This window comes from Pteropus vampyrus, unplaced genomic scaffold (genome assembly GCF_000151845.1).
Source record: "Pteropus vampyrus isolate Shadow unplaced genomic scaffold, Pvam_2.0 Scaffold14, whole genome shotgun sequence".
Taxonomy (NCBI): Eukaryota; Metazoa; Chordata; class Mammalia; order Chiroptera; family Pteropodidae; genus Pteropus; species Pteropus vampyrus.
This window is the reverse complement of record NW_011888795.1, coordinates 6,316,727-6,333,901: the sequence shown is the minus strand read 5'-3', so window position 1 is coordinate 6,333,901 and position 17,175 is coordinate 6,316,727. Positions and strand designations below refer to the sequence as shown.

The window sequence follows — 17,175 nt, the reverse complement described above, 5'->3', positions numbered from 1 at the left end:
GCCTCACCAATATAACAAGTTTAATGTTTAATTCCTTTATATATTTATAAAGAAATTGTAGGTAAGTATGTATGCATCTATTCCTCCAAATCATATTATATTTAATCTAAAGAAATTTATCAAAGACCTCTTCTCTACAATATGAGAGGTCTGACCTTGACTTGACAAACATCCTTATTTTAACCCAAACTCATTCCTTCTGGGTTTTAAATCAAGTGGAGTAAGAAGGTGAAATGAACATGACTGTTTGCCAAAACACAAGAAAAGGAAAAGTCTTCTCTCTCATCTAATCAGAAACTTGGTTTGAATCCTCACTTGCCTGTGGTTCTTTGTCCTTTCACCACAGTGCTGAGAATGATGTTGAGTATGAACTGCTTGCCTCTTTCACCACAGAAAGTTTAGGAACTTACGCAGCGACTCGGTCATTATTACAAACTTGCTTTCATTCCTGGTGAAAGACAGAGTCTCTGCTCTTGAGGTGAGAAACAAGTACTCCTGGATACTTTTGCTTCTCTATTTTCAAGGAGCTGAATGCTTCAGCATCTGGGATAGATTCTGAGACCTTGATAATGTGGTTAAACTATTTCTTTTATCTGTATTGCAAACAATGGTAACAGACATCCCAGTTATAACAATGAGCAAGAGTTACTGAGTTTTTATTATATGCTAGGCACTGTGTATAGTAAGCTTTTTACTGGATCATTTCACCAGAGCAAACAATAATCTTATGAAGTAGATCCTATGGTCATTCTCATTTTACATTAACAAAACTGGCTTGGAGAGATTTTGTATCTTGACCAGGAGTATACCTTGATCAGTAGTAGAGTTTGGATTCTGATCCAGGTGCTCTAAGAATCAGTGCATGCCCCATAGAAGGCAGACAATGAATAGTTGTTGACTAGCCAGCCAATGGCCTATTCCATGATGAAGTCAGTCAGATATTTCACTGTTTCCAAATGCTCATGGAAGTGGCAGCTACGTAAAGGTAAACAAACAGGTAGCAGGATTTGAAAGTAGAGCAGAGCCATTCTGTTTCTTCCCTAGTGGTTTAGAACCAAAGGATATTAGGCCTAGCCAAGAAGGAAACACGTAAATCCCACCTAGTCAAGAGGTTCGGTCTCAGGACCTCCTTACACTCTTAAACATGAGTTTTAGTTTATATGTGTTATAGCTAATGATGTTTATCTAGAAATTAAAACAAATAAAAAAGACATTTTTAAATGTAAAATATTTATATGAAAATAGTACATTTTCCAAAATGAAGCAAACAAACAAACAAATAAACAAAAACAGTGAGAAAAGTGGCAACTACATTCTCACTGTTAATTTGTTGAATTATGTGTTTTGATTAAGATTTACAAAGGTAATCCAGAAAAAGATTTCCAGAAAGAATTGGCAAAGGAAGGAAAAATGAGGTACTTGTGGATTTTCTTCTTTGATACAACACCAAACCTTGACAAGTGATAGTTTTCTGAAGTTTAGTTACAATGTGAAATCTGAAATCGGTAAACTTTTTTATGCTCCGTTATATTAAAATCCATGGTCTAATTATCAATATGAATGGATCTCCACCTATGACTTTGTAACATCATGCATTGGTTATTTGGAAACTATTGGTTCTCCAAATTATGCGGATTTTTCCAAATGTTGATGTGTTTTATTCTGTAACATAGAAAACAGTCACATTTATTGATATTACTAGTAATTTCATCAATAACCTATTTTAGTTAGTAGGAAGATGTCAAGTGCATAACATTAGATACAAGATTTTCAAAATTTCAATTTTCACTTTAAAACTTGAATTTTCTCGTTGGCACCAAAGACTGTTAGCTATTTTCCTTCAAACGATAGGCTCTTTTGGTTTATTTTTGAGAAAATATCCAGGAAAACCTAAGTCTGAATGACTGTAGTTTGTCACTCATTCTTTTAAATAGAAATGCTGTTCCATGCAAAGAGCTGATAGCTCAGCCTTTAGTTCAAACAATCATACAAGTGCATTCTTAGAGACAGCTATTGCATTTTGGAATTCAGCAGAAGTGCTTCATACATACTTACTATTTCATTACATAGAATATTAAAAAGATGTGTACTCAAGGACTGAAGTTCAATAAAATTAATAATTTTTAATGCATTAAGAACAGTCTTAGTGATATTCTTTTTCCTCCCTTTTACTGCGGGTACCTGGTGGTGAAAAGTATGACTATCAGCATATTTCAGTGCCATTGTCTTGATGCTTGTTAAAACTCCAGCCATTGTTGCCAACTATTGCTTTTGCATCTTTGGCACAAATGTCAACACGTTGAAAAAGGCTCATTGCATCTTGGTAGTATTATGAACTTGCCGACCCTTGAAAAGGTCTTGAGACCCCTTATGCGTTTGTAGGCATTGAGAGCTACTCATCTTTCCGTTCTTTCATTTCATAGGAAAGGAGAGCTGGAAGAGACTTACCCAAGAAAACAGCACTAGTTAGTGGCAGAGTTGGGACAAGAACCCAGTTATTACTGCATTCCTCTTTTGTCTTTTTTTCCTTTTGGTTTCCTATTTTAGTGTTAGGAATTTCAAGGTAGATGTTTTTGAACTTCTTTTGCGAATATGGTGATACCAACTATATTTAAACTTACTAATAAAGTGTTCTGTATTTTTTGTGTATTAAACCCTTTGCGTATTTTCCCTACTGTGCATTCACCACTGTACCTCTGCTTTTCAATAGTAACCACTGCTGCCTCTTTAAACAGAACATGCTTTGTCTTAGCCAAGGCACAGAAGTTGAAGGAGGAGTTAACCGCTTGTTCATATTCTGGTTTAGAATTCCAGTTTTGTGGGGAAGAAGAATCAGCGAGTTTGGGTTGAAGCAGCGACTTTCTTCTTCAACTAGACTAGTTAAAAGTCACAGGAAGGGAAACTGTATACACAGCCGTTACCTTTCATATCACTACAAGTTATCTTACTAGACCACTGCCCCCCCACCCCCCACTGCCCAATTCTTTATTAAAGCTCCCTTCTCTCTCTGTCTATCTCTCTGTCTCCTTTTCTATGGGAGAGAGGGAGATTGTTCAATAACAATGACTCCTAACTTTGCTTTTGCTTATGTTAGTATTTTATGTGATTTATTTTCTTTTATAAATATTGGTCATACTGTTAAATTGTAATGAAGAATGCTGAGAAAGTTAGCAGAACTGGACCCAGATATTATGTTTTCCCTTTCTCCTATTTTTGAGTAGCTATTTGTGGGATTAGGCCTTGAGAGAGGTTGCAATGTACGTAAATCTGGCAAACCTCGAGAGTAGGCTTACAGACTCTCAAATGTGTTGTCTTATTTTCAAATAAGTTGGGTGTTCTTTTGCAAGATCTCTCTCTCTTTTTTTTTTTTCCTCTTTCTCATTAAACATTTGATTGCTTTTTCTCACTTGTGAGCTTTTTGAGTTAAACTCTGTTTTCTAACAGTCTTCTGATTCTTTTTCCGTGTCTGTCTTGGTTACCCAAAAATGAGATTGGATTTTCCCTTTGGTCATCTCTGTGTATTAGCTCTTCCCTAAACCTAGGCCATTGGTGACTTTTTTCTGCAAATCTTTTTCTTGTCATTAGTTACCTGCCAACCATTCTGTATTTTTAAATTTATTTCTTAGACATCTAGTTATGATTTTTCCTTGCTGTTTATTAGACCTGCAAATTGCCTAGCAGCAGTTCTGTTTTAACTCTTTGAAATGTGTTTTCTGTCTCCTTGTGTAAACTTCTGGAGCATGCGGACTGTCCTGTGCTTGGTGCATCGTAGGTGCTCCGTGGATGTACTGAATGAATGTTATGTTTATTCAGGGGTTTCTTCTTCAAAGGACATTCTTCAAATTTTTGTCTAGAGATCTGAGCTGTTGTTTATCTCTCAATATTGAGCAGCTAAATCTCCAAAACACACAACTGCAATGGTCCATGTTTTAATGCAGACTCCCACTGCCAGGATGTCACACATGCCTTCCCTGACAGATGGCCATTTAGCCTCTACTTGAACATTTCCAATTCTTTGTGAGGCAATTTGTTCTATTGCTGGACAGCTTCAAGTTTAAAGTTCTCCTTTGCTTTGCTCTAAAGTTAGAGTTTCCATCATCTCATCCCTAATAGTTCTAGCACTGCATATTTTGTAAAAGTATAATATGGCTTATGCACGACACATCCTCAGATTCTTGAAGATGGCTTTAATTCCCCAGCCACTTCCTCCTTCAGTCTTTTTCTTGATACCTAAACATCCCAGGATTTAAAAAGGTTTATATATTTTTTGCCTTCCCTATTTCCACATCACTCTCTGGATTGCCATCTTGCCATTTGACTCTAAAGTTCTTATTCCAGCCCACTTATTTTCTCTTAGATCCTGGGAACAGTATGAGTTTGTGGGTCTTAAATGCTGGGCTATAAATACTAGCATCAAAACTTGCTAGATGTGTGACCTCGATCAGATTAATCTTTCTAAGCCTTGGTTTACTCAGATGTAAAATGGATATAATAATAACTTCTAAGAATATTTTTAAGGATTAAAGAATATAAAATGCTTAGCTCAGTTACAGAAGTGTAGTGTTTAATTAATATTACTTTGATTTTGACTAACTCTTTATTCTTTGATCTATCTGATGATTTTCCTTTTTTACACACATGACTTGGTTTTTAGAATTCATTATTTCATTTTCTCCTCCCTCTCTTTCTCTCTTTCTCCCTCTTAGGTTTTATTCATACCCATAATCTTGAAAAAAAATCATATTTTTTCTAGATTTGTTTCTCCCTTTATTTTGTAATTTTGTATCTATAATTTAACATGGTTTTCTTGATAAATAATATTTTTCTCTACATAAATTTTCTCAACTTCTGCCTACATTTCTATTCATAAGTTCAGCCTTTATTATTCTTTCTGTAAAAAACATTTCTTTTCTCCTTTATTGGGTTAAGGATGAGTGGGTCATTGCAGGTTACTTAACTCCTCACTGGACCCCTCAATACTCAGTAGCTTTTAGAATCATTTAATTGAACAATATTTTTTTTAAATTAACTGTTTAATTAATTTCAATCCAACCGACATTTACCAAGCACTTCTAATATGACATGCATTGACTTAAATGCTATAGGAATTATACAGAATGCTTTTTTCATTCATTTATGCATTCATTCAATAAAGATTTTCTTGAGTACCTACTAAGGACAGATTCTGGATTTGGGATTTGTATTAAAGAAACTGAGTTTGACAAGGTTTCTCTTCTCAAGGCACACAAATAAAAGTGACAAGACAGTGTGGTAATTTTAGTGGATCTAGATATGAAAACAGGCATTAAGGTAGTCTTTAGAAAGGCTGCTTCAACAAACCGTCTGGGTCGGGAAAAGCTTCACAGCAGAGGAGACGCTTAAAGGTTAAGTAGAGGCTCAGAGTCCACTGGAAAAATAAGACCCATATTAGGGTTTGGTTATATTTGGTTGTAAAGGCATTTTTGTGAAAACCAACTTCTAAGTTCCATGTGTTACACTAGACTCCACCTCCTCCCATCCCTAATTGCATGTATGCAACGTTTTTTATTCTTCTGTTTAGTTTAGGGGCCTTAGAACCAGTAGAAGTACTGAAAATAAGTGTGATATTATAGACTTGCTTTTGGGACTTAATTATTGCATGAATCCATATATTCATAATCCAAAGTAGGAATAATAACATATATACATAAGAATAATCTCATGGTGGTAGGACACATTAGGAAGTCTTTCTCTTTCATTTACTTCTTATAGAACAACCTAGTGCCTGAGTGTCTTAAGCACTGTTACGGATAGATATTAGCATAAGAATTAGCACTGAATAATTATGTATGGAGAATTTGCAAAGAATTTTTTCTCTCTTTATTCCAAAGTAATCATGCTGTATTTTCTGATTTTATTTAGAACACAAGATCAGGTCTGCCCATAACCAGGTATATAGGAAAGAGTTCCTTTACCATTCTTTGCATCGGCTTTGTCACTTGTTAAATGGGAATACTGCTACTCTTACTAGCAATAACACCGATTTTACCTCACTGTATTGAAGTGAAGAGTAAAATCATTAATCTCTGTGAGAGCATAATGCGTATAACTGGTCTCAGATGCAAATACATAATATACCTTTTGAGTGACCAGATTGTCAGCTACTTAAGAAAACGTGGGTTTAGCTTAATTAATTATTTTTCACCTGTTTCTCCAAATTTTCTGAGGTAGCTTCATGTTTTACTCTCTTCTGTTTACCCCAGAGTGACTGCTGGGAAGTGCTATGTGTTCAATAAGCACTTTTTGATTGGTTTTTAAAAAAGTACTAGTGATATTTTTGCTTAGGATTTCTAAAACCTCTCATTTAATTTCTAGATTATAAGTTCCTTTGATAGAACTCTTATAAATATAACATGAAGAAGTTGCGCATTACCTTTAGGCCAAAGCAATTTACTTTTCAAAAATCTGATTAATTTGAACACAATCAGCCAGGATGTCAGAAGATCTCAGTGGCTCTGATAGATGCTGACAGGTGAGGAAATTAAAATCAGGGAGGGAAGCAATTAAATACTGGCAAACATTACTTTAATGAGACAACCAAATCATTCATAAGCCATGGAATATGTTGTATTCTTGATAAGTATCTTAGGGTGGCAGGTGAGAGAGTGCATTTAAAAATGTTCCTCATATGGGGTTTGATGATGGCAATGGGGGACGTTCCATGTTTGTCATTTAATGCCTTTGGCTTAATCTAATATTTCAATTGCTTTTGGGAACAGATGCTCTAATAATCATGCTTAAGATTATGACATTATTTAATTTAAACAAATCTTAGTATTAAGTAATCCTTTCACCACGATCTTCACCACCATGTAAAACTTACCAAAATACAGAGTCCAGACAAAATAATTATTGGCCTTTTCATAGTAGTTTGGGGATAAGCATGATCAAGACCTGTGAAGAGAAACAGAAAAAATGTATATTTCATACAACTTCTAATTTAAAATATTTGGGAATTATAGTGCTAAGAGCGGGAACCCAGGTCCTCAATTGTCATACAGGTGTTTTCAAGACAACAGTCCCTATTCAGAAAGAACATCTGGGGCAACAGGGCTAAAAATTTACCCTTTTATGTGATTAGTGAGAGTTTTAACAGGTTCTATCATATTTCGCATCTGTGCTATAGTGCTTGCAAAAAGGTGTTAAGAGGCATCTTTACATGGGTCTTAGCGAGTGGTTAGAATTTTTGTTCATAATGTTAGAATCATCATCCTAGAATAACGTTGCTTAAAAATTGTCCTAGGGTACAGTGGTTGATTAAAAAGGTACCATGGTTTGTGAAAGCTTCTTGAAACAGGTCTCTTTGCTTTTTCATTTCTCATGTCCTTATATTCTTTTCTGCATTTTCCCCCCTTTATTCCCTATCATTTTCTTTTCCATTCTCTCTCTCTCTCTTTTTTTTTTTTTCCTGGCTTCATTTGTTTTCATCTGTTTTCCCCAAAATACAGTCGAAATGATCAATTATTCTATATTAGTCCTAGCTAGGTTTGGTGAGTCTGGCTTTTGCATAGATTTTAATTAATAGGTTGATGTTTTATAAGTTAGAGTTGATTATACAGGTTTCTTTATTTTTGGTTGTAATTGCTTCTGGGGATGAGAACATTTTTTTTGGGAGAGGATGGGTGGTTTGACAAAGGATGCAGACCTACCATGTTCTGGATCAGCAGTCATAAAATACACAGAGGCAGCCAAGGATAACTGACTTCATACCAAGACGCTAGAGTGGGATTCGTCAGTTGTCCCAGATGTCTTTATGGGTCTAGTGGAGAAAACTCCATTGCATTAGGAAATACTCAGGAGTTACTGAGGACACATGGTACTCTAATCATGTGAAGACGGCTGGTGAACTTCTTAGCTTGGAAGGCTTCAGCTTTTCTACTGCTTAAGATGCAGACTTACTGATGAAGGTTCTTTCGTGAAAATTTAATGATGCTGACTTCTATTGTTTCTGTGGCTTGTGTTTTGAGAGCTTGCACAAGGATGTTGCATCTCTGAAACTTCACTGAGGACAGCTGAGAAAGTGTTCATGCTAACCTGCATCAAACATGGTGACACTGCATCAACTCAGTAATGTGTCACCTTCTGGTTAGGCCACAGATGTGAAGTCTTTTCTCCTTTTACTTGTGAGTGAAGTAGGACTCAAGGCTAAATGTGATTTGGAGCCTTGACAGTTGACTTTTGTGTGATATATAGTCATTTTCCCTTTCCCTCCAACTAGAGTACCCCCAAATGGGAGGCTACATTATGTCCTTACTGGTTTTAGTGTCAAGATAGAAGGTTAAATTTTTACCTGTTCCATATTAACCATGTGATCTTTGAAGTTTGGTTTCCTTATTGGTAAAATTAGGGTAAAAAGGTCTCATTGGGGTTATAATGAGGATGATTTGAGATAAAATGCTCATACAATATTTTTCACACTATAAAGATTTTGGTGGCATGTGAAAAGAATTTCTTGTAGGGTATCCTATTGTTCTATTCTAGAATCCCATGTTCTATTCTTAATCTGATTTGAGTCCTGTATGAAAATGGGATATATTACTAAAACTTCCCAGAGGTCTTCTACTTCTAAATCAATCTATCCATTATATTAAAATAAATTCTGTTGTCGCAGTCCCGTTGGAAGCTCCATCTCTCTGAACCTAAGGCACAATATAGGCACATACTTTAAAAAGACTTGAGATAAACTTGCATGTCTTTCACTTAAGCAGTATCTCTTGCTTTTTGGTGTTGAAGAGACATTTGATTTTAAATTTTGAGGCTTTGCCTTTTGGAATAAAAGTTCTTTGTGCTGTTGTTAGGGAAATCATGTGAGATAGGCATAGATAAATATTGTGGTATTTTCAAACTAGGGGCACAAAATACCCAGTCCAGAGGTATTCTCTAGCATCGCATGCGTGTAACATCATTCTTTGATCGTATAAACATGGGCTCATAGGAAAAAAATTTACCACTTTGTATATCACCACTGTCCATATCTACAGATAGGACATAATGGAGGAAAATCAAAATAAGTTTAACTGATCTTTGGCTATGAAGTAGATGTTATAATCTTCATTTACATGTGAGAAAATTGACACTCAGGGTTTAAGTAACTTGCCTAAGGCCTTTGGTAAGAGGAAGATAAGTCTGACTGGTTCTAAATCCCACATGTGTGTCCTGCTTCTTCATGTCAGTCAAATAGCTAGTTTTATTTTATTATTCCCTCTTCCACCAAGCCTAGTGGATCAAGTCAATGAGCTGTTTGTGCGTTCCCAACCTAATATTCTAGGAGAGACCACTGGATCAGAGGGTCCAAACTTGTACCCTGCCATGTACTGTACCGTGTAGTCTTAGGCAAGTTACCTGCTTTTTCTAAACTTTAGTTTCTATATCTGTTAAATGAGGACAATAGTACCCATTTCACATGGCATTTGTGAAGTCAGTTGTGAGAAAGATGTTAGTTCCCTTCTCATCTTCCCTATCCCTTTGCGAGCTTCTGTTTCCTTATGAAGTGAGTAGAATAATGTCTTCCTGCTTCTTCACCAGGTTAGTGTGAGGTGAAACAAGATAATGTGAAAATGAAAACAAGATAATGTGAATGTGAAAAATGTTTTGCAAAATAAGAAACTGCTATATAGATATGAGTGTTTATGATTATTTATAAATAAATATACCTTCGTACTTAAGAGTAATTTTTGTCTATTTCATTTACAGACATTAACATTGCAGTTTGCTGAACCTGGTGTCCACTGACCATTCCAAGAGCTATTATCTGAGGTAAGAGGAGATTGTCTTCATATTTATGAAATTCTAATGGGCATCTTAGTCAATAATGTTTAAGGTAGATTTCACTCCCAACAGAAGAAACACAAAGGTATTTTATAAGCACCAAAACCTGAAAAATGGCTAAGAGAGTGAATTGCTCTCTTTTTAATGTCTTCTTAATTTAATTTTTCCTTTCAATTCTTAGCTCTTAGGGTTGAACCAAAAGCACAAAAACATGAGCCACAGGGAAGATTCAGATTTAACCAGTATTTAAGTGTCCATATTATGCCATGTACTAGAATGTTCTTATTGATCGTCTTCTTGTACCCCAGCTAGCATGTGGCAGGAGGGTTTTCTCTCTAGTTTCCTGGTCCTTGAGTGCATTTTCACTATACTGATGTCAGAGTTATCTGACTCTGAAGGGGCCAAACATAACCAGTCTGTTTCATCACTGTCTCTTAGCTGCTCAAAAAAAAACATCTCAAAAAGACATAATCCAAGGCTACAACCTAAGAATAAGAAAATGAGTTAGAGTTTTTTGAAACTCAGGACCCATAATAATCAGCATTTCACTCTCCTGGGGGATCATTGTGAAAGAGATCAGCCTTTTGGAGAAGAATGCATTCTTCTCCAGTTTGTCAAGAAAATGGAGGCCAGAAAAAAAATTGAAGGAAGCGTGCTAGTTGTAAAATTTGCAAAATGTGAGTTTTCTGTTACAGCTAACCAGCTGATGTCTACACTTCCCAGTTATCTCTGCTATGTAATATGATATCTTTTAGAAGTCTTAGGAAGAAAGAGGTAAAGTAGAAAATACGGTGTTCTCGTAGAATAACTTTGCGGAAGATTTCATATCAACACAAACAAATGCAAACATTTGTTCTGCTGAATATTTTAATAATTCCTTTGGTATGTTATTTCCATGATCTTGAACTTGTAAACATGACTTTAGTTACACAAACCTTTGAAAGAATTGAAGTTCGTTGGAAGTGCCCCATATTTGTAGGAGTTAGAAATTTAGAATTAAATGGAAATTATGGTGTTGCATTAATACGGTTTTCAAAGTTAATATTCCCCATACACACTGAATAAAAACACGTCTTGTGCAAACAAGGTGGGTGATGTATGGACTGCGAAACTCCTCTATAATTAGATCAGACACAGCAGCCACCGGTGGTGTTTAGATTTTATTCTCATGACTACAAAAGAGAAGGTTACAAGAAAATTAGTGGCTAAAAATACAGGAATGGCTCCTGCCTGTCATTTGGTCCCTCTCTAGTTCATAAAATGCCCCTGCAAAAGATACCTTTCTAATGTATTTTATGTATTTTCATGGATAAACATATCAGAAAAGAATGTACTGTAGACATGTAGTTTCACAGTTTTTAATAGCTCTGTTAAGCAGAGATCTAACTTGTTCATTTAGAAACTGCAATTATTATATTAATTTTTCTCCAAATGCTCATGTTAAATATTAATAGAATAAACTTTGAAAAGTGGTTAACTATGCCCCTGCCCCCCGCCACCGAAACCCATCTTGAAACTACAAAGAAGAGTTTAAGCAAGGCTTGAAAATTCATAAAAAATTGCTCTTGAGAAAGAGGGATTTCTTATCTATCTAGATCTATCTATCTATCTATCATCTATCTATCTATCTATCTATCTATCTATCTATCTATCTATCTATCTATCTATCATCTATCAATCATCTATCTAATCTATCATTAGCTGTCTGTCTATCTATCATCTATCTATCCTCTATATTTTGGACGTGGGGGCTGGTGGGGAGAGAAGGATAAAAACTTCTCAAATAATATTTGGAAGGTGGAGAGGTAAATATTCTGGGGACATGCTGTAGAATTTAAAATAATCTTATGGTAATAATTGGTATCAGTGGCAGTAATGAAGAAAGAATAACAGTTTAAATAAATAATTAGACTTGACAGTAGATGTGTCAACAGGTACCCACATAATGAGTGTAATCATTGTTTTTCTCTGCTCTCAATGTTGATCCACTGACTGTGGTGTGTTCCCTGACCCATTTCCAAACCAAATCTATTTAAAGCTGCACTTCATGGAATCTGAAATGGTATACCCTGTTTACTATTTAGAGCTGATACCCAATGTTCTTTAATAGGCAGGATCTGTACTTGAACAAGAACAGACTCTGGCCTCCTGTAGACCGTTGATTATTACTGTTTTCTACAGGGTAAGGGTGATTCATTCGTAAGGATGAATAACACCCAATTAATTCTCATGGACTTGTCTCTATGTTTATTAAAATTTGATGGAAGCAGCCTTAGTCTGCCTTAAGTCAAATTAACTAGTAATTGTTTTCCGAGGTGGAGGTAGTAGTTATAAATTAAATTAGTTATAAATTAAATTATTTTCTTAGTTACCTTGATAAGATATCATTATTTTGGGGAGTTAAGCAGTATGTTTTATATTATGGTATGTGAACCAGAAGTTGTGAGAATCTAATTCTAATCTTGGTTCTCTCTCTGTCACCTTGGGCAAATCACTTTCCTTCTCCAGGATCCATTTCGTCATCTAATGACAGATAGAGTAGGACCAGTTGATCATGGCATTACTTCTAGTCAAATCTTCTATTACCTGTGATTTTATTTCTTAGCCAGTCCTTTCTCTCTTCTGCTGCCACCTTTCCAAAATCATGGCGAAGTCCTATGACTCTATGACAGAGCCTACGTAAAAAGTTATTCTTTTTAGCTTTTGATTCTCTTATATACCGGAAGAGCAGTTAGCGATTTGAATTATACATACACTATGATTGGGCATTTATGCATTTGTCATTCCCTACCTTCAGCAACATTTAGTTTCTGGTTAGAAAGGAAAAACAAAATCTATCTTCTCCCTATATTTCTCTACTCCATTATTTGGGTCTTAATTTTAGAGTATCTGGTGAACTTGTTCACTGTTAACATCAGTGGGTTCCTTTTCTGTTCTGTTGTTTGACTTTTCCAGGTTAAGTCATTGACCTGTAAGGAGAGGTTAGAATGTCAGAACCAGAGGAAACTTTAAGAATCAATCTAGCCAAATTCTCTCATTTCAAAGATGGAGATTTTCGGGGTCAGGGAGGGAATCCAGTTTGTCTAAGGTATGATCAGTTGTAGATCCTGGACTAGAATTCTTTTGACTCCATAGTCCTATCTCTGTTTTAGGAGAGAAATCTTTTTTTTCTATCAACTGCCCTTTCTCAACCCAATATTTAAAGGACCATTGTCTTTCAGGTAATACCAGTGTCAGCACAGGGATGTGAGATGTCCTTAAAACAGAAACAGACTCTAGGCATCTCCATTAATCCAGAGGGGCAGTGGAATAGAGAATTCTGGCAGATTTCTGCTCTGTGTTGACTAGGAGAATGTGGATTCCTCTGCAGTCCTTTCTGTAAGAGATTCCTTGACCCTGACATCGTCACCACTATTTGTTTCACTGTCTCCTGCTCTTTTCTGATCCAACGAATGATAGGAAGCTTAGGATGAGCTCCTCGTTGGCTGTTTACCAAGCATAGTAGGAACATTAATAAAAAGAAGACAGATGAATGATTAATAACCAAGAGGACAGAAGAGTAATGGCCAACACGATGAAATCTGGTTCCAGGTCTGCAATTCCCAGTTGCTGTGCTACACAAGATTAATAATATCTCTCACTGTTTTAGACCTCTCTGCCTTGTTGTTGTGGGACTGGGTTGGGACTGAGAAGCAGCTGGAACGATCTTTGCCAAACTCATGTTTTCAGGACATTTCCAGGTCCAGAGAAGAGAGTAGTAATTATTAATTAGTTAGAGGATAACTTGGAGGTCACTGTATCTAAAGACTTATTTTGGTCTTCCTAATATTGAGACGCAGAGTGTGGAAGTTTTTTACTAAGTCCAAGGTTCGAATTCTGGCTCTAATTCTTTTGCTATGACTTTGGTGAAGGGATGATCTATCTTTGAACCTCGGTTTCTCTATCTATTAGATGGGAGAAGGAGGAGAGTACAATAGCTGAGGGGCAAAGCTTTTCCCAGCCCTGATTTTCATGAGTCTTTGATTTGCCCAGGTCCCATAGCAAGTTTGCAGCCAAAGCTGGTCTTGAATTCAAACCCCGTTTCTCTGGTTTGGAAGGTATTCCGATAAATTCCACTGCCCATTCGTTTTATAAACCATGTTTGCATCTCTCAGCCTTGTTTTATTAAATAACCTTTTTTTTCCTCTTGGTTGACAGGTCCTTTTCTGTCAAGAAACTTGCCTAACACTATTGTTCTTAGTTTGTGTGTATGTATGTGTGTATGCGTGTGTGTTCAGTAGTAGGGGAGTGAATTATAAGATATTTGGAAGCTCATATTTGAATCTATTAAATAGAAAATATTCATGTGCATAGAATAGTGTCTGTAATTTTGAGAGTTTTGTAGGCCTTCTGAAGAACATACGAATGTTCTAAGTTAAGCAGAAGAAGATTTTTAATATAGGAAGTCGAAGGTGGCATTTGGGTAACATACATTTCCTGTCGTTCTGGGATTTTTTCCCCACAGTTCACCTATATGTTCTACTCTGGGTGTCACCATATTTATGAGCATGATTCTGGACTTTTATATGTCTCAAACTGTTGAGATTTAATATTGAGACTTCTATTCTGATTGCTTTATTTGTTCATTCATCCACTCAATCAAATTACTTCTAATGTAGAATCTGTTAAATGCTAGCCATTTTAATACAATATTTCATTCAATCTCATAAAATAGAAAACTATTTTTTCCCATTTTTAATATGCAGCAATTGAGATCAGAAAGGTTGAGTAATTTGGTCAAAGTCATAAAGCTCATAAGTAGCACAGTCTGTATATAAATCTAGATCTGCTCCAAAATAGGTGAGTACCTTGAGATAATACTGAATATGAATAGGAACAATGAAACAATTCTATAAGCCTTAGAAATCAATTATATTATAATTAATTAACTAATTAATTAAATGCTTATCTGACACCTTAAAGCAGAATAAGAAATGTTGGATGATCGTGCAAAATGCATTATAAATAACCAATGTTTTTTCTTTCTTTAAAAAAACTTCTATCAGGTTAGTAGCCTCAATTTCTTTATTTTTGTAAGTGAGATGAGGAGGAGACAAAGAGTGATTAGGATCATAGTACCCTGCTCATATTGTGAGTTATCAACTGAATTGGAATTTCAATGCTTTGGGGAACCCATTTGTTGTTTTCTCTCTGTTTTATTGAGCATGGGATTTTTAATAGAGATTGACTTCTGACCATGCATAGATCAGCACAAATGCAGATGTGAGCAGCTAGAATTTGGACTATGCCAAGACGTAATGACTGCCATATGTGTGAAGCTAATGCTCAGTGCTTAGTGACTCGCTGTGAGTAGACTTGGGAGCCATGAGAGTGAAAGCTGGTGTCAGAGATGGAAGAGCTCTCAGAGATTGCCAGGGGCAACACCTTCACCTTACAGGTAGGAAGACTGTGGTGAAACAAGAACCAGATGTCATACCAGCACTCCACAGTAATATCTACTCTGATTTTCTATCTTCCATTGGCTTATACTCACACTGACAGGCAGATAGGCCTGAATTGGGAAAATGTCTTATTAGCTGCGTGACCTTGGATGCATTACTTGATTTCTTTGAGCCTTGGTTTTGTTGTCTGTAAAACGGAAATCGTACTTGACTGACAAAACTGTTGTGATAAGTGATATGTCTTTGTGCTGTTCAGTGAATGCACAGAAACGTTGTTGATATAATTAATAACCCTTATCATAGCCCAGTGAAACAGGCACAGTTGTTCTGTTTTTACAGATTCTATTTCCTAACTTCATCTTGATAGTTTTTGGGTCTTTGCTTCTCAAAGTTTAGTCTGAAGACCAGGAATATCAACATCTTCTGGGAGCTTGTTAGAAATGCAGACCTCAGGCCACACTTTAGACCTCCTGAATCAGAATCTGCATTTTAACAAGATCCCCAGGTAGTTTGTATACTCATTAGAGTTTGAAAAGCATTGTTTTAGGCCTGAGAACAATTTCAAGGCTATAGGCCGTGGCTTGCTGACAATGACTGGCACACTGCCAGCATTCTGGGCATGCCTTACCCATGCCTTGAGATAGCAGGAGGAAACTCTGTGAAGTTGCTCCCTGGGAATAATAGAAGGCTGGGTTGAAGGCATCCAGCAGGCTTTATCTTTTCAACGCCCTGCATTTCCTCAGAAGTGCTATTCACCAGGGGTCAAATTGGGATTGGGTCCCAAGTCTTTTTGCTCCAGAGTCCATGTTCTTTTCATTAAACCATGATGTCTCAGTCAAGAGGAATGCTGGGCTACGTGTATGATAACTCTTCATTCCCCATGGTGTGAATATTTTCACACTGGCTGTTCTACTCTATTACTCAATTCCTAGAGGGAAAGAATTAAAAAAAAAAAAAAGAAAAAAATTAAAAGCTCGAGTTGAAAGCCAGGATCCTGCAGCTTAATCAGTTATTTTCGTTTTTTAATGAGGGTGACTATTGTGAAATAAGTAATTATTAATTACTGAAAACTAATGAAATATTTTAGTTTCCTTGCTAAAAAAGCATATGGAAGCTAAAAGAAAACATATGGGTGTTTTTCGGGAAGCATATTGGTGAATGGACAAATTACAGTGGTGCCAATACGCGTTTGCTGTCTGGCTGGGGCCATCACTGCGTGTGCTGGCATTTGAATCCTCGTGTGTTTAAAGGGAATTTTTAAAATTCCCATCTGATGTGTTCCTTGGGTTGCCTCTGGAGTTACACAGCTTTGCCTCATAAATCTTTCTGCCACGCTTTCACTCCATCATTACTAGTTGAGTGTCACTTAGTATAAAACCTTTGCTATAAGTGCCTGCCGTGCTCTTCTTTCCAGGTGTCCCTCATCCTCTGCAGTAGACTGAATGGGCCTGCCCAGCTGATAGCTGTGTTGAGACTCCACCCACTTGAGTTTACCACAGTGGAAAAAGCAGTATCTTTTTAGACTGCAGAATTTGATCTCGTTGTTCCGATGGGCCAGCCATTGACTGTCTGCACTGCAGATTTCTTCCTTGTAAAATTGGAATGATAATACCAGTGCTCCTTAGCTCATAGGCAATGCAGTTTATCTGATTTGTAGTCCATGCCCTTTGGTCCTCGTCTCTTTTCCTTTATGTCCCTTCTCTCTTGCTACATATTTAGTCGGTCTGGTAAATAGCTTGATGGATTTGGAGGTAGTCAAAACTATTTTGGTCGCTATAGGGATTACATACACCTAGGCTTATGATGATCGGAGGCAGCATGATGTTTAAGAAGGTACTTGGCTGAGGGTCAAAAAAAATGATGTTCCAGACCAACCTGACTTAATAAGCATTTACTTAGCACCTACCAAGCAAAGTGGCTTGCTAAG

The 17,175-nt window shown here is 36.4% G+C and overlaps 1 protein-coding gene across 25 annotated transcripts in view; it reads left to right on the top strand.

Moving 5' to 3' along the window:
* Positions 1–17,175, top strand: part of LPP (LIM domain containing preferred translocation partner in lipoma) — a 640,361-nt gene that overhangs the window by 157,862 nt on the left and 465,324 nt on the right. For all 25 annotated transcript variants that reach the window (XM_023525869.1, XM_011381721.2, XM_011381711.2 and 22 more), the window contains one exon: positions 9,733–9,795. The gene's annotated coding sequence lies outside the window, so the exon portion shown is untranslated. The remainder of the gene's footprint in view (positions 1–9,732; positions 9,796–17,175) is intronic.